This window comes from Eupeodes corollae, chromosome 3 (assembly GCF_945859685.1).
Source record: "Eupeodes corollae chromosome 3, idEupCoro1.1, whole genome shotgun sequence".
NCBI lineage: Eukaryota > Metazoa > Arthropoda > Insecta > Diptera > Syrphidae > Eupeodes > Eupeodes corollae.
In genome coordinates, this window is record NC_079149.1 from 31,106,788 (window position 1) to 31,125,592 (window position 18,805).

The 18,805-nt window shown below is 32.2% G+C and overlaps 1 protein-coding gene across 1 annotated transcript in view; it reads left to right on the forward strand.

Moving 5' to 3' along the window:
* The first annotated feature begins 8,286 nt into the window (after positions 1–8,286).
* LOC129948954 (ion transport peptide-like) overlaps positions 8,287–18,805 on the forward strand; it is a 90,887-nt gene continuing 80,368 nt past the window's right edge. The window contains exon 1 of the mRNA XM_056060114.1: positions 8,287–8,406. The gene's annotated coding sequence lies outside the window, so the exon portion shown is untranslated. The remainder of the gene's footprint in view (positions 8,407–18,805) is intronic.

The window sequence follows — 18,805 nt, forward strand, 5'->3', positions numbered from 1 at the left end:
TTTTTGAATCGTCAATATAGGTTAAGTATAAGTATTTTTAAAGCCAAAAGCCTTTAGTTCTTTCATAGGGTTTTTCAATAAGGGCGGGTAGAAATTGTGTGTAGATGTTGTGGCGTTCTGTTGGAACCACATGTCGTCGAGGTCCATATTGTTTATGGTTATATAGCGCTCGCTGTTTACGGTAACCGCCTTACTAACGTAGTTTTTGAAAAAGTACGGATGCATTATCACCTGGTGCACCTCGCATGGGTTGGTTGGTGTCGTCCCATATACAGCAATTTTGCTTCTTAACACATCCATTCATCCAAAAATGCGCCTCTTCACTAAAGATTATTTTTCGGCCTTCGCCAAAATTGGGGCCCTCTTCCAAACGATTCGAAGCCCAATCAGTGAACAAATGGAGTTTTCTATGGTCTTTTACGGGTGTAGGCCCAAGTCCCGAATCAAAACCCGGCAAGTTGAAGACTGCGAAAGGCTGAGTTCTTGTGCGCTGCGGGGAATAGACTGCTTCGGATTTTGCTGTACACTTACACGGACCGCGGTGATGTTCTCGCCCGATCATGCGTTTCAACTGTAAAGGGCCACCACGTCTGCCGTAAAATGGGGGCAATGGGCGCAAAATTTGCGTTGACGAAAATTCATTTTGATAATAGAGTTTTATTATTTGAACGTGCTGTTCAATCGTGTAAATCTCCATGATGATTTGGCAGAAGCAACTAAATAATAAACAAAAGATTTGACAGATGTCATCTAAAAACAACATCACTCAAAATTGGTAAAAATTGAATATGGATTCAAATATCTTTTGAAAAACTTGAAATTTAGGCTTAAAACTTATTTTATCTTATTGGAAATATTGTTTTTAACATTCTGAAAAATGTTTTGGTACAAAAAATTAAAAACCAAAAAAAAAATTAACAAAAGTTGGTAAAAATTGATTTTCGACTCAAATATCTTTTCAAAAATTTGAAATATTGGCTTCAAACCAATTTTATCCTATTAGAAATATTGTTTTCAACATTCGATAAAATTTTGAAAAAAAAAACGAATTGAAAGTTTTTTTACAAATAATACTTTCGACTCAAATAGCTATTCAAAAATTAAAAATAATGGCTTCAAACTTATTTTATTTCATAGAAAATATTTTTTTAGATATTCAGTAATTTTTATATTACTTTTTAAGCAATACAAATCGACAGACGGGATGGGAAGTTATCAGTGTGGGTCGCATCCCAGCCTCTTTTTATTTTATTTGTTTGAATCTGGTTAACATTTAATGTTATATGACTCTCGGGTAGTTTGTATCTTAAGATTAATTCTTTATACATATTTGAAATGGAAATAAAATTAGACTTTCTAGTGCCTTTGCTTTGGTCCCCTTTACGAAGTTAATATGAAAATTCCACATTTTAATTGTTTTTCAAAATTAAATGGTCTGCAAGCTGCAACTTTGATCATGATGGCTACAAATTTAGAAGGCCTGGGAAGTCAACATTTTTTTCTGGGGACCTTAAACCTAACATAACGAAATACAATTATTTTCCGACTTTTTACATAACTTCCCATAGGAAGTTATTGTAATGGGTCCGATTTGTCAAATTGAAAATTTTGATATTTCTCGACGTTTCAAGGTCAATAGAGTCGAAATAAAAGATTTTTAGAAAGATGTCTGTGCGTGCGTGTGTACGTACGTTCGTACGTCCGTACGTCCGTACGTTCGCGACGTTTTTTTCGTTGTCCATAGCTCAAGAACCAGAAGAGATATCGACTCCAAATAAATTTTGTTATACAGATAATAAGGCAGAAAGATGCAGAAAGGGCTCTCAAGAAAATTGCGTGGGTGGTTTTTTTACCATAGCAGTTTAAAAAAAAGGTGAAAATTTTGGTTAATCCTAAATATCTTACGAACCAAAAACGCTAGAGACTTGAATTAAATTTTATGTAATAAATTGTAACGTGATCTCAAAGAAGTATATTTTTTGAAAAAAATCTACCTAACGGTTTTTTTTTATAAATCAAAAAAACTGAAAAAAAAATTTGTCACCTCCAAAGTTTAACGACTAAAATATAATTTCATCTCCAAAACAACAGAGAACAATTTTTTTGAAATCTGATAAAATTTTGAGAAAAATCTAATTGACAGTTTTTTTTATAAAAAATAAAAATCTAAAAAAAACATTACTTAAAGTTGGTAAAAATTGAATATCGATTCAAATATCTTTTCAAAAACTTGAAATTTAGGCTTAAAACTTATTTTATCTTATAACAAATATTGTTTTCAATATTCGATAAAATTTTGAAAAAAATCGAATTGACAGTTTTCTTACAAAAAATAAAAACCTAAAAAAAATAATAAAAGTTGGTAAAAATTGATTTTCGACTCGTTTCAAAACTTTGAGATATTGGCTTAAATTCACTTTTATCTTTCGAAAACTATTGTTTTCAAAGTGCAGTAAGATTTTGAAAAAAATCGAATTGATAGTTTTTTTTACACAAAATTAAAATTCGAAAAAAATTAACAAAAGTTGGTACAAATTGAATATCGACTCAAATATCTTTTCAAAACTTTGAGATATTGGCTTTAATTTACTTTTATCTTTCAAAAAATATTGTTGTCAACATTCAGTAAAATTTTGAATAAAATCGAATTGACAGTTTTTTTTACAAAAAATTAAAAACCGAAAAAAAATTAATAAAAGTTGGTAAAAATATATTTTTGACTCAAATATCTTTTTAAAACTTTGAAATATTGGCTTCAAACTATTTTTATCTTATAAGAAATATTGTTTTCAACATTCGGTAAAATTTTGAGAAAAATCGAATTGACAGTTTTTTTTTACAAAAAATAAAAACCTAAAAAAATGTAGATATAAAAGTTAGTAAAAATTGATTTTCGACTCAAATATCTTTTTAAAAACTGTTGATATTGTCTTTTATCTACTTTTATCTTTCAAAAAATATTGTTGTTAACATTCAGTAAAATTTTGAAAAAAATCGGATTGATAGGTTATGTACAAAAACTTAAAAGCTTAAAAAAATTTAACAACAGTTTGTAAAAATTGATTTTCGACTCAAATATCTTTTCAAAAATATTGTTTTCCATATCCAATGATTTTTATATAAAAATCCAACAGTCCGTTTTTTCATAAAAAATAAATTCAAAAAAAATTACGCAAATTTGGTAAAATTGATACTAGTACATATAGACAAACTTTTAAGCAAGACAAATCGACAGACGGGATGGGAAGTTATCAGTGTGGGTCGCATCCCAGCCTCTTTTTTGTTTGGCTTTTAAACGTTTGAAGTTCCTAAGCTACAATTAGGACAGAGAAAAAACTAATAGTTTTTTTTCTCTGTATTAGACGTGCAACGTAAATGGTCATTGTGATGAGTCACCCTGACGTAAAAGTGACGTTTAAGATTTTTATTTTTTGTAGCTATTAATTAAAATTAGTTTAGTAATAATAGCTCAAAAAAAACCGTAAGTGCTAATAATAAATTCTTGAACTTCAATGATAAGAATCGACGAAGCGATTAACCCTCAGGACCAAAATTTCCCTATTGGTTTTTAGTCTAAAAACTTGTGATTTTCAAAATTCTTGTTTTCAATATATTGTTACAGTAAAAACATTTCTCACAATCAATTAAAAGAAAGCTGAAGTACGGAGACTTTCTCAAACTAGCCGTTCGTATTCGGCCTTAAATTGTAGGTCCCTTCCATTCCTGACAACAGTACTCGCACACAGGAATGGTTGAGAGGTGTAAGTCACTAGGCCCTGGTTCACAACGGACTGTTGCGCCACCCCATTTGATTTTGAAGTACGGAGACATTTTGGACTATGTATATGCTAGCATATGTGCATGGGCGACTTTAAATTAAAACATCGTAACTTCCAAAATTAATGTAACAATGCCCGGTGAATGTTATGTAAGGCACTGTTTAAACATTTTTCACTCATAAAATTGTTAATAAATGTTGTTGGCGTTTTGATATGTTTATAATTTTAATAAATAAGTTAGGTGGCGCAACAATCCGTAGAGAAGCAGAGCCTAGTGACTTACAACTCTCAACCATTCCTGTGTGGGAGTCATGTTAGGGATGGAAAGAACTTACAGTTTAAATGTCGAATAGAAGCGGCTACTATTGGAGGATTTGTCAATTTCTCGTAAGATGTAGGGCATAACTGGCACAAGCGAGCATTGATTGAATCCAAGACTTTTAGTATGACAGTTCTACGTAATAACAGTCACGCCACGCCGTCTTTTTAGCGTTAAGGCCTTCTTCTTTCAATTTGAGTTTATCACTTCAGAGGACCAAATTTTAAATTCATGCAAAAATATTTCACCAAAATAAAATTAGGTTTCTTTTTAAATTAATTATAATAAGCCTTGTAATTTGACGCAAAAATAATAACGGTTTTAACCTTCCGAAGGCAAGGCTTATTTGCCTTAGTGAATTACATTTTCTGTTGTTCATCGTCCCATCACCTTTTATACAAAAGTAGTGGGGTAACCCCATTTCGCATCGGAAGGTTAATAATAAATGCTCTTATAAATTTACTCTGCATTTTATTTACACTCAAATTAAAATCGTAAGAAATAGATGAGAAAAATATAACTATACTCTTTATCGGATTTCTAAGACCGATGAAGGCTCCTTTAGATTTGACTTCAACAATTTGTGGAAGTTATTAAAATCAATCAAAGTGTGTAACCTTAGTTGCGAACCACCAACAAGCCTTGGATACGGACGGATTTACTGTTGACAACCCACGCAAACGACATAAGGACAACGAACTTCGGATCTGTACGTAGAATGTTAAGTCACTTAACAGACCACGTGCTGTTGAATAATAGCGGAACAACTGCTGCAAGGCAGATATTACCGCTTTCCAAGAAGTGCGATGGGATGGACCGGGCAAACGCAAACTAAAAGACTGCACTCTATACTACGGTGACTCCTACCGAGAACAAAGACAGCGTCTATTTGGGTGTGGATTTGTTGTTAGAACTAGACTCAGGCAACGAATGCCGTCAAGCGCAAGCAGTGAAACAACAGGCATACAAAACGGCAGAGAAGGACCAAAGCTGCTCACGAGCTCTACGAACAGAAAAGGAGAGAGGGAAACCGGCTACTTAGATGGAAAAAAGAGAGTATGAGAAGCGCGCGATCAAGGAGATAGAGGGATGTTCCAACAGGAATGAATTTCATAAATTTTAGCAAAAGGTAAAAAAAACCTCCCAAGGGTACCAGCCACGAACCGAAGCCTGTAAAGACGATCAGGAAACATTTAAGTAGAACCGCAGTCTATGTTGAGAATATGGAAAGACCACTTCTGCAAATTATATAACGGCGATGGCGAACCGAATTCTGCTGTAAGGGAGGGGAGACAGAACCACTCAACCTAGGCGACGCAGATCAACAATTCTGCCTACCCGACCTCGACAAAGTGAAGATAGCTATATCTAAACTGAAGTCAAACAAAGCTGCTGGGGCTGACGGCATCGCTGCCGAACTATTCAAAGCAGCAAGCGATGACTTGATAGGGAGCATGCACCAACTCATCTGCAAAATATGGTCGGAAGAAAGCATGCCCGATGAGTGAAATCTCAGCATAGAACGTCTGAAGCCGTTCGTCAACAACCTGATAGGTCGTTATCAATGTAGCTTTAGACCATAGGAAAGTCCACCACCGACCAAATATTAACACTACAGCAGATCTTGGAAAAAACCCAGGGGCTTCAAATCGATACCCACCATTGATTTAAAGCCGCGTATGATAGCATCCATAGGGACGAGCTCTACAGAGCAATGTCTAGTTTTGGCATCCCTGTCAAACTTATCTGTTTGTGCAGAATGACGATGGGGAATGCACGCTGCTCTATCAAGGTTGGAAAAGATCTCACCGATGCATTTGATGTCAAAAAAGGTTTTAGACAGGCGATGACTGTCATGCGACTTCTCCAATCGTTCTGGAAAGAAATGTGGAAAACTTAACTTAAGGTCCATCCAATTACTCGGATACGCATATGATATTGACATAATTGAAAGATCAAACCGTGATGTCAGTGCAGAGTTTTTGAGTATTGCGACGGAAACGAAGAAAATGGGTTTAGTGGTCAATGAGGGCGAAACCAAGTATATGCCATTATCAAAAAAACATATTAAACGACGACGTCTGGGACAAAACGTCACCCTGGACAACTTTGAGGTAGTTGAGGACTTTGTCTACCTAAGCATTTGCTATAAACTCAGACTACGACACCAGCGCTGAACTCAAACGAAGAATAACTCTTCCGAATCGCTGCTTCTTTGGACTTAGAAGGCTATTGAGTAGTAAAATCCTCTCTCGAACATCTAAAATCAGTAATCACCATCTATAAGACACTCATCGTCCCGGTTCTCATTTAAGGCGCTGCTGAGGCCTAAACCCTGTCAAAGAAAAATGAGAGCGTCTTAGGATGCTTTGAGAGGAAAATTCTTCGGGTGGTTTTTGGTCCCGTCTGCATAGTTGTGGAATGGAGGAGAAGATATAACGACGAACTGTACGGGCTGTACAGTGACACTGACCTAGTTAACAGAATTAAAGTGCAACGAATTAGATGGCTACGTCATGTAAAGCGAATGGAAATCAACGCTCCAGCCCGGAAGGTCGTCGAATTTAATCCCTAGGGACGGCGCAGTAGAGGTAGACCGAGACTTAGGTGGCACACGTAGGTGGGTCAAGGGCCCATGTTGGTTGAGTGTGGACTGTAGCGAGTAAGTAAGTAAGACCGAAATTCAATAATGCCTCACTAGGAAACAACAGAATTACTTTCCCAAACCGTAAAGGATATAATACGCTTAATAACATGTATTGCAAAATGGATAAGTGGATAAATACAAATCAAAAAGTCGTTAAATTAATATGCACATCTGTATTTGCAAGATTATTAAAACGATCCTTAGAAATCGGGTGAAAAACACAAAACATAGAAAAAACTACACTATAACGTTTAATTTGTCAAAACCGATCGTGTTAATTTTGCTTAGCACAGATATATAATTAAACCTACTTTGAAAAATGAAAAGGTTAACATTTTAAAAATGATATGATGTACCTTTCATCTTGTTATGCATTTTGCTAATCGGAATTTGTTTATTTAAAAAGATTAATTTCGACGCATATATTTTGAAATTAGTGTACATCTCTAAGATTTTCTTGAGCTAATTTTATTCATAAAAAAATGTGTCTCAGATCATACGATTAAAAATTTCTTAATTTCTTTCTGTTTTTGTAAAAACCCTTCATCGCACATTTCCTTCAATATTTTTTCCGTGCATTTCGAACGAAAAACATGATCTAACTAACGCAAATAAAAACCCTAACCTCTTGCACTCAATTTGATAGTGCCTTAGGCGGTTAAGGAACACCCCTAATGATGCTATTCAGAAACACGTTTTAATTCTCTAGAACCTGCGTCCAACAATAAGTAGATACTTAGTAATCAACGAAACTAGCAATAGTTTTGTAGGAATTCATAACCTACGCTATTAGTTTTCTATGTGCTACAAATATTGGATTCATCATACACCCATAACGTCACAGAAAAGACAATGTTCCTAAGAAACATCCATCCAAGACTCGTAAAGGATACTCAACACCATAATTCCTATTTCAAAATAAAAAGGATATATGCGATGTTATTTTTTGTCCCCATTTATTTGATAATAAAGAAAATTATAACCCTTAAGTCTGTTATCAAAGTAGGTCTGTAATTTACCACCAACCGTGCAATGTGACATGCATTCATGTCTTACCGATTTGGAAAAGGGAAACTCGTGACTTCTTAGCATCATCAAAGCGATGATGACGACCATCACCAGTTCAGCCTCCAAACTTATAACTTTGAACTTATTATATTAGATTTCAAAGGACAAATCGCGCTTTCTACAGTTGGATAGTTGAATAGTTGGATGGATAGGATAGATTGAATAGTCACTTTCATCTCATTCACAAAAAGGACTGGAATGGTGGTATGTTTCTGTAATAGCTGGTCTCAAGTCGATTTTGTCTGATTGAAAGACAATAATTGATTGTATACGTTGTTGGTTGATACTACGATATTACATAGTTAAGTTATTTGGTTTATGGAAGGAGTAAAGGGTAATAGAGCTTGAGTTGACGTCCAAGGATCCTTACAGAGTTTTTGTGAGTATGCATATAAAAGTTAGTTGCGAATTAGAAACAAAGTTATTCGAATTGAGCTTGTCAACAAGTTGAGAAGCATTCATATAAAATATTTTGAGGTTATCGTAAAAAGTGTTAAACAAATAAAACAAAATTGAAAAGAATATTAACATATTCCTTTAACTTTTTCAAAAAATACACGGTTACACTGTTTGTGAAATTTATTACAACTAAGGTAATATACAAATCTTACATTTAAAATATTTAAACTAAAATATGTTCCACATTCTAAAATTTACAAACAATGCATTATTTTTGGTGTAGTGTGGAAGGGGTGTAGTAAACTCATGTACAGTGCCTCACGGATATATGAAAGTCTGAAAAACCAAGACATTTTCTTCTTATATCCGAGTAACGTAATTTGGCTGGTGTTTTGAATACATGTATTTCTTGCATCCGTAAAATACAGTAGTGTCTTATTAAAGGTGTCTATTTCGTGTAATTTTATAGAAGTACTTAAAATATTGCCACTCCTAGAAAACGTTCAACTAACAGAGTGACATTAAAACTAGATTTTTGTGAGTTGAAACGTAATGCTACTGTGACGATCTTATTTTTGTTAAGTCGTAATAAAAGAACCTTTGGTTAAATTCGTCAAATGTTTGCCTCCATTGAATGTACTTCTTGACTATATCGCTTATGCTACCGCTACGTGAAAATCGAGCCTCGTCTGAGTAGACGATTTTGTGTTTAGAAATTAAATCTCCATGATCATCAATTGTTTCTTAAAGCATCTTGCACATGAGCTACGAACGGCGATCGCATATCTTGACTTTACTTTCACATAAGCTTAATTTCTATTCGCAGACAGCGACGAATTGTCAATTTATAATAACTCTTTTCGACAAACAAAACAATAGTGGTATAATTTTGAGGTTAAGTTGAGCGCGAACAATTTATTCGTTGCAGTGTGGATAGTATGTGGAACGCGAAAAGAGTTTGACAGTTCGTAGCAAGTACACTGCAATCTGTTACTGCCAAATTGTTTTTACAAAATTGTCTTGTTTTTGAGAACAAAATGCAAACTTTACTATCCTAACAATCTTATAATTTAAATGTGTTTTTGGTTGAAATTGACTTTTTGTTGTTTGCTCTCATGTGCAGGGCCCTTAAGCCAAATGAATTTTGTCGAAACTAAATACGCATTTCTACGTTTTCTGAAACTCGTTACTGTCTATCCCTTTTATTTTTATTCATTACTAATCAATCTTTTATCCAGCTAATGCTTGAATTCCAGACTTTTTCCACCTCACAGTGACAAATTGTTTTAAGTCAGTGCTAACCGAAAGATGATCAACTTCAAGAAGAAAATTATTTTTAATATTTGAATATATATCTGAAACACAGTTCTTATGAGGTTTTCCATGGGTAAATTTGGATTTCCGATAAAAATTGATTTTTTTTGTGGCGCATGGAACACGATTGGAATTATTTTGTTTTCCTGTCATTGTATTAGTGTAACTTCGTGTACGTGTTCGGTATAGCTCTCAAATTTCATCTAAATAGTTTTGTTTATAAAGTTATTATAGTATTAGTAGAAATCTGCTGCAAAAAAATCTAGAACAGCAGATTTTATCTTAAATTAAAAATAAATCAACTTTTGTTTGCCTCATTGAATACAAAAACAGGGTAAATTTTTGTTTTGACGGATCTAGTTCAAAAATAAATATTTTTATTGTACCCCTGAAAAATCCCATTACCAATCTACTCAAATCAATCGTTTAGTAAAAGTAATTGATACAAATATCAAAACTTATTAGACATCTTGAATGCTAAATGTCATTTCAACTTTGACAGTTATTGAAAGTAAACAATTGAGAAAAACTTATCGGTAAATGTTTTTGGTGCATTACTTAATAGGTACTCATAATTCATTAGAATTATTGATTCTTCAACTAAAAACGATCCCGAACATAAAAAAAATGTTGAAATCGTTTCGATTTATTGAAAATCGGAAACATTAATATTGGCAACTCTGGTAGCTGCATAATAAATGACAGATGTTGGGTGTTTTCATAAACGTCAAAAATCTGCGTTAGTACGTTCGTCTTTGTGATTAGTTTTGTAAAATAAATAAATTAGGTGGCGCAAGAGTCCGTAGAGCACAGGGCCCTACAACAACAAGGGTGACTTACAACTCTAAACCATTCTTGTGTGCGGGTAATTGTAGGGATGGAGGGGATCAACAGTTTCAAGCCAAATCGGCTGATTTGAGAAAATACTTTTCATGACAAGAATTACTCTTGGAGAATTTGTCGATTCCTCGCAACAGGCAGTATCCGTGAATAAAACTTCAGGTTGCACAGGCAGGGATCGAATCGTAGACCTCTCGCATGACAGTCCAACGCACTTACCATCATGCCAAGGGTACTAGTTTTGTTGACACACAAATTTTCACGAAAGAATGGAAGCCTTCTGATGTACAATTTTAACATTCAATGTTTATAAACGTCAGAAATGAGTGCATCTGTGAGGATTTTTAATTAAATTACCAGTAAAAACTTGAACTCACTCTTTATATTTTACTTTATTCACTCTTGCTTTCTGCAGTCAAAAAACATGGATGCGCAATCTGTCCGAAGCTTATGCCATGTATGACGTTTCTGATTTCTGATTTCGATCTCAAAATCTGACTTTATGAATATTTTTAACTCAGGTCTAAGTTACGCAGGCGTTTAGGAAAACACATGTTAACATAAACTTTCAGTATTAAAGCAAACAATGACATTTTTGACCTTTATATTGTATTTATTTTCGTTCAATTAAATAGTACGGAAATTGGAACTGACCGAAAAATCCAGAAAAACATTTAATGCAATTAAGAGGGAACTACTGTATTTAAAATTAGAATAAACTACAAAATTCAGCTTTCATATCTGAATTTATAACTAAATTCCACGTGCAGCACAATTGCTAGCTTTCAATCACTATCCGTCACAAATAAATTGAATATCTTATTGTCAATATTTACGTACACCGGTATAGTTTGTATAAATGCCTTGTGTTTACACCTTAAAAGAAGAAACACATAATAAATATATCTTCTCATTTGGCATACGTTTTATTTTATCGTTAATTTGATGAAAATATTTCTCTGTGTCTGTATTTACACTTTATTTACCACCTACTTACCGGCAAAGCTAATTGGCACCTTGAAATCTCGAGACTCAGCGACACCACGTTTTGAAATGCACAAATATGCATTCACAGGTGCAAACACATGCTTATAACATTTTTGTTTACATTCGTGAGTTCGTTTTTCCTTTGCGTTTTTTTTTCTGTTTGTTTCTTCTTATTTAATATCATTTCTTTTTTTGTTTTGTTCCCTGAACGAACGGGAACGAGAACACGAGTGGAAATTTTCCAAATATGCACATGTTTAATCGATGACCAAGACATTACGCAAATTTATCTGTGAATTAAAGATTAAGATAATAATATTATTAAGCTGCAAACAGAATGCATGTATAAAAGAGAATGGGTTACAAAAATTAACACTTTTTAATGATTGGCTTCCGACTGTGTGCATTTTGGAAGCCATGACTTTCATCACACCATCAGTCAAATAAATGAGCGTTACGATAATGACATAAGAGCAAGATTTAAACTCCTGTTACCCTTATTGGGCGCCACTTAAAGTTCATTATCATTGAACTCATTTCGCATCCTTTTTCTTTGGGGGATTTCTTCTTTTCTTTGTTTAATGCCATGACAGCTGGACAAAACGGGACGCGAAAAGAAATTAGTTATCCGTATCGGTAAATGTAAGAGACACACTCTCGTTTGGTATAAAGCTTTATAATGGAGGTTAAGTCAGCAGTTCACATATACGGTCGGTTGGTGGCGAGAGCCATCCATGTACACCAGGAAATCAATAGCAGAGTTCATTGCAACCAAGTGTAACCACAGCGTAAGTTTAAAAATAGATAAGAGAAATTCAATACCTGTTGAATTGAATAACTGACATTTGAGACTAGTCTCGTCACATGTCATTGCATCGGTTGGGTTTTTGATGGAGCTCTCCATCCATCTCTCCATGTGCTGTCATTATTGTCACACTAGCAGCACTAGCTCACCGTTGCTATATCTTTGCTGTTGATTGTCCACCAAGGAGGTGAGGTGAGATGAAATAAAAATGAAAAGTGACTTTATTTTGTTTAAAAAATAAAATAAAATCTTTATAATTAAGCGGTAACAGGAGGCGTATTCTGCTAATTTCATCTGCTTTGTTACTGTCATTCGTTTTCTGTTCTTTTTTCTCAATATATACAAATTTATATTTATAGGTACTTAATGCACATATATACGATTATTTGTACAGTTATATCTTCTCACATGACTTTTCTAAATTAAAATGTTACCATAATTTGATTTGAAAAAAGCAATAATCCGTTCGTTCGTAGCCTTAAACCTGGTTAATTATGTTATACGACTCATCATCGTCGTCGTCGTGATGTATAAAAGTGCGGATCAACTGATTTTGTTTGTCATTGTATTTGCTATGATAAGCAGCTATACATGTGCGAATAGAAACATTAAAAACGTTGTTTTTTAGTACATAGGTATGTCAACGGAACAAGCACGTATGCTTATTTGAAAATTCTTTTAGATTCAATTTAAGCTACAACTCAACTTAATATTGTTTTACTGTTGTATTACGTATTTAATTCTGTTTTCACTCCAAGTTGGAAGCGCTGTCATTTGACCATTTGACAGCTGTCAAACTCAGCTTACACTTATATTGTTATAATAGTTCCGTTCGCGTACCTTCCTAAAACAGTCTAATTTTTAAAAAAATTATTAAATTTAACTAAATCCTGTTCAAAACTTTCGTTGTTTTTCGTAAGAGAGAGCGTTTACGAAAGAGTAAAATATTTCCCTAACCTACGACTTTTAGCCCAAGAAATTTCTTTTTGCTGATTTGTGAAAAGTGTCAAAATTCTTTTCCCAAATAACAGCAAGAAGATTGCAATGTTCAAGTTTGATTTTTTTTTAGTTTTGTCTTTTTGTGAGAGAATTTGGCCATACTCTTTAAAATATCTCTTTTTACGAATTTAATTGCAAAAAGTAAGCGAACGGAACTAATATATGTTAAATATAGTTGTTGTTTGACATTTATGATAATTGATCAAAAAACAAGCGAGAAATTGATTGACACAGCAACTTTGACAACCACTTCACTCTTTTTAGAGTCGTTGGTTTTAAGCAACATCGACACCGACATCAATTTTATACCTAAGCCTTAAATTCAAAGTCACTGTGCAAATGCAAGTTTATCAACACTCAAGTCGAAATGTGACAACCATCTTCTTTTTCGTATATTTAGTTTGGTTTTGACAATAAAAAAAATCATCTAGAGTTAATTTTACAAAGATCATTTTTGTACGACAAAAACCTCAAGTCTAGTTCAGATATTGACACCAACCAAACAAAAATGGAAGGAAATTTAATTTGCATTTAAAATTCTTTCAACTATTTTTGTTTAATAGTTTTAATGCTGTCAAAAGCGGTATTTAACGGTATTTTAACGGTATTTTACATTACTTTTGAAGGGCGAATATTTTGTTAAAGTTCCCCATTTGGCACGAATCAAAAATCTAAAAATCTGTACAGTTTTAAAGGAATTTGTAGATAATGGAAAGCCTTAATTATGTTTTAAGGTCTGTGTTCAGCTTAATTAACACTTAGTCAAAAACATTGCTAATGTAAGTGTAAGTCTTGCTGATGATCTGAATTTATAGATTTCATGGCGTTTGGAGCAATTTAACGTGTAGTAGATATCTTTCAGGAGATTAAAGTTCATGTTTTGAAAGTTAATTATTTCTTTATTGCGTGAGAAGTTTCAGGATTTTAATTTATAAATGAAGTGAAATAATTAAAATACATCATATGTTAGTGACTTTCATTCAATCAATCAAAAAGGCTCTAAATACATTTCATAAGATTTGACAATAAAATAGCTTTGAAAAGAATGGATCTTAAGCACATCAAATCTTAAATTTTGTGAAGGAAGCTAAACAATATCCGGACTTCATCAACTTTTCCACTATTTCTATGACACAAAAAAACATCCATAAATCCACCTTACATAAACGACCTAATCAACCCCAATAACCATACAACTTGTGTGTTTTTATTTTACGGGGAATTCCATCGGTGCTGCTGCACTAAAACAATCTGCAGACCAAATATATACAATAAGTAAAAAGGCAGGTGTATTAAGTCTGAAGCAATCAAATTTTAGCAGGTTATTTTTTTAATTACTCACATCCATGACTGTCGTGCTAACTTATAACTAACCAAATCATCAGGCTTTGTAAATCACCCTTTCTCAGCTAAATGACAATGAGTATCTAAAAATGAAAGCTCTACTTATTCAGAATTTGTGGAATATTTTTGGCCAAAACTTAAAACAAAAAATTTCCATAATTAAACATAACTAGTGTAGATATTTGATTGAGTGAGTGATCATTTAAACCAGAATGGTGACAGCATCAGCACACTTATAAAGTTTTTGTGAATACGAAATTAATGACAGTTATTTAAGACCTATAAAGCTTGCGACATATTAAAAATGACTTACATATTAAATTACAATTTTATTGTGAGAAAACACGTGCACGTGATTCTTTTATTAACAATTAAACAACCAACAGCTTTGGAATATTTTTCGTTTAAAGTCCTAAACATATTTAGCTTAAACTACCGAATTAGTCAGTCTGTGAGTAAGTCGGTCACAAATGAGAGTTCTTATAAAGACCCAAGGTTTTTATACACTTTTTAATGGTCTACAGTTTGAATTATACAATTTTAAAACTTTGAATTTCTTTTAAAATCATTCAAAGGACTTTACAAATGGTGTGGGGTAATGTGGCGTATGAGTATTTTTTGTATTTTTGTTATTTTATTATATTTTATTATGGCTTTATAATTTAAAAAAAAAAACATTTTTGAATAAATTTCCATTCATAATAAAAATATGTAATAATAAATTATTTAATTAGATGATCTGAAAAATAGTTAGAAATTGTTAAGAATTCATGAATATCTTGTTTAATGTCTTGTTTAGAAAAATTTCAATAACATATAAGTTCAATGACTTTAATCTAATAATATTAATAAACGATCTCGGTTAAAAATAAAACTGAATAAACGAACAAGTTTTATTGTTAATTAGTTCATCAATTCTTTTAAATTTAATAGAATTAAGTAATATCGAAACCACAGTTTATTGTTGCTTCTTTTAGTTGAATAATACCCGTGTTTTGTTGGAAAATCTATCCATAGTATAATAGAATTTTACACGAATAACAAAAATAATATTTATAGTAAGAATACTAGCGATAAAAGCTATAAAAGTTAAAGTAGAATCTTACAAGGAATTGGTTTTGACATTTATACGAGTCTCGTATGGATCTTATGTGATTTCGTTCTCAAATGTTGGTACGATTGATATTGCATTTGTATATTTGGATCTCGATAACTGTGTCCGTTGAGTAGTTGTGCATTTGAATTATGTATTTTCTTACTGTTACTGTTGATATTATTTAGTTTTGTTAATAAAATGGACTAACTGGGATTATTTTGCAAGAGAAAGAAATAGAAAAAATAATTAAGTTTTGCTATGTTTCCACCAAAGGTGTATCTTATCTTAAATAAAATAAATTTCTTTGGTGTTTCCACCACACAAGAAGTTTTAAAAATGATTAGCTTTGGCAGCACTTTCTAAAATGCAAATGGTGTTTCAATGTTTTCGTTGTGTGGAGTGGAAGTAAGATAGTTTGATTCTTGTTAAACAATGAAGATGCTACCTGCTCCATGTATATTTTTTTTGTAATTTGATTAAAACAAAACTATATTTTCTGTACACCAACATGCAAATAAATAGACCATAATGCACTATCTGTTAAACCAACTCCAACACATACGTTTTTCTTCTCAAATTTTGACTCGACTTCGATAACCGATGGGAATCGAGTCAAATCAAGCTCATTTCAACTCGATTCAGGTATATAAAGAATTAAGCCGATCTTTAAGCTCGCTTCAACACCACATGTTAATGTAGTAGTCTACGAACAAACCCCTTCCTTGAAGCAATTGTTAAATGAACTTTTTTTGTAGAATCTTAATTTCCATATGTTTTCTTACCATTTCTTCTTAGAAATTGTCCATTTTTTTAGTTTTTTTTGCTAAGTTAATTTTAACATTTGATTTTCACAATACTTTCCTCTATTTGTGTTTTTTTGTATTATTATTCTGACAGATCTTCTTTCAGTTGTACCAATTTTTAAATACAAAAATCTGGATACTGCGGATAGTTTTGTTGGCAATTTCTTACTGTTCTATATATGGAATACCAAAAAGACGCACTTAATAATAAGGTTTATTTTATCAAATAGAATAGGCATTAGTTTAATGTATAAAATTACTGGAAATTTTGCTTTAAATATTAAATTTACTGTTAAATTGCTTTATTCCCTTACGTATGAGATGTTTTAGCGGCTTTAGCGTCATGCCAGAGTTCTACAAATTGTTCGAAATGTATTGTGTAAAACAAAAATTTAACTCATAGATTGTATGAACTAACTCTATTTTAAGAATTCAACTTTAAACTTTCAATTCACCATGAATTTAATAAAATATTGTAGTTATTTCCCTTTTTAATTTTACTGCAACTAATTGATTTGTCAAAGTTTGAATTTGCTATTCATTTATTTGCATTCTTTGCATTTATTTATTTTATTTATTTATTTATTCGAGTTAACTGTAGGATATAATTTTGTTTAACATATTAATAAGCAAATTTAAAAAAAATAAGAAAAATAATAAATTATAATTGCACTTTTAAAAAATCAATAAATTCGTATTTTGAAAACTGCTAAGTATCATAGATTGTGTTTATTAGGATCAAATATGCGTTGAAGGTTGCTTTGCTAATAACATAGATGCAACACCGTGATATTGGGCTCCAATCCCAGTCCAATGTAGTGTTTACAAAGTTGTTACATAGGACGTATACACATATTCTTTTAGTTATTGAAAACAAACAAAAATTGAGTGGCGCAACAGTCCTTTGAGAACTAAGGCCTTGTGACTTACAACTCTCAACTATTTCTGTGTACGAGTACTGTTGTCAGGGATGGAGGGGACTTACAGTTTTAAGCCGAATCCGAACGGCTAATTTGAGAAAGCCGTTTTCATCACAAGAATTACTCTTGGAGAATTTGTCAACTCCCGGAAATACCCGTGAAAAAAAATTTGCGGAATACCAACACAGTTCGTATTTTGCGAGTAGCTGTTGAGAGTAAACATGGCAAAGCAGTGGAAACTTTATGTCTTTTGTTCATATAAATTTGCTTTGAAAATACATTTTTAGCTTCCCATAGGAGGTTATTGTAATGGGTCCGATTTAGCAAATAAAAAATGTTTATATTTCTCGACGTTTCAAGATCCCTAGAGTAGAAATAAAAGATTTTTAGAAAGATGCCTGTGTGTGCGTGTGTACGTACCTTCGTACGTCATTACGTCTGTACGTCCGTTCATTTAAATTAAAGTCCTCCATAATTAAAGAACTAGTAAAGATATCGACTCCAAATAAATTTTGTTATACAGATAATAATGCAAAAAGATGCAGAAAGGGATCTCAAGAAAAATGAGTCGGTGGTTTTTACATTTGCAATTCTAAAAAATGTTTGTTAACAAAAAATATCTCACGAACCAATATCGCTTGTGACTTGAATTAAATTTTTGATTGTATATTGTAACGTGATTCCAAACAAGTATAATCTTGGAAGAAAATACAATTAACGGATTTTTTTTATAAATCAAAAAAAAAACTGAAAAATATGTGTCACCTCGAAAATTGTTCGAATAAAAAATGATTTTATCTCCAAAACAATTCGGTGCAACGAAGAATAACGTTTTCAACACCTTTTTTTATAAATTTTGAGAAAAATCTAATTGACAGTTTTTTTTACAAACAATAAAAACCTAAAACAAAAACAATACTTAAACTTGGTAAAAATTTACTTTCGACTCAATTAGCTTTTCAAAAATTAAAAAATATTGTCTTCAAACTTTTTTTTATTACACAGAAAATATTGTTTTGGATATTCTGTATTTTTTTTTTATAAAAACCCATGTTTTCATAAAAAATAGTACGCAAATTTGGTAAAAATTGATGTTTGGTTCTCGATATCTCGTAAACAATAGAAGATATTGACTTTAAATATGATTCATTCATCCAATTTGTATTTATTTATTTAAGAAATAAAATCTTTTAACAAAATTTTCTAAAATTGGTAAAAATTGTTTTTCGACTAAAAATATCGTTTACAAAAATAGATTTTGAAATCAAACTATTTCATCAAATGCAAAATACTATTGGTAATTTTAAAATCTTTTAGAATAATTAAACTGACAAATTTTTTAACAAAACACGAAAACCTACAGACCTTTTAAGCAAGGAAAATCGATAGACGGGATGGGAAGTTATCAGTGTGGATAATTAAAGCTTGTAAGAAAACATGGCCAACTGATAATATGCTAGCGGAAGAAATCTATCAAGTAGACAC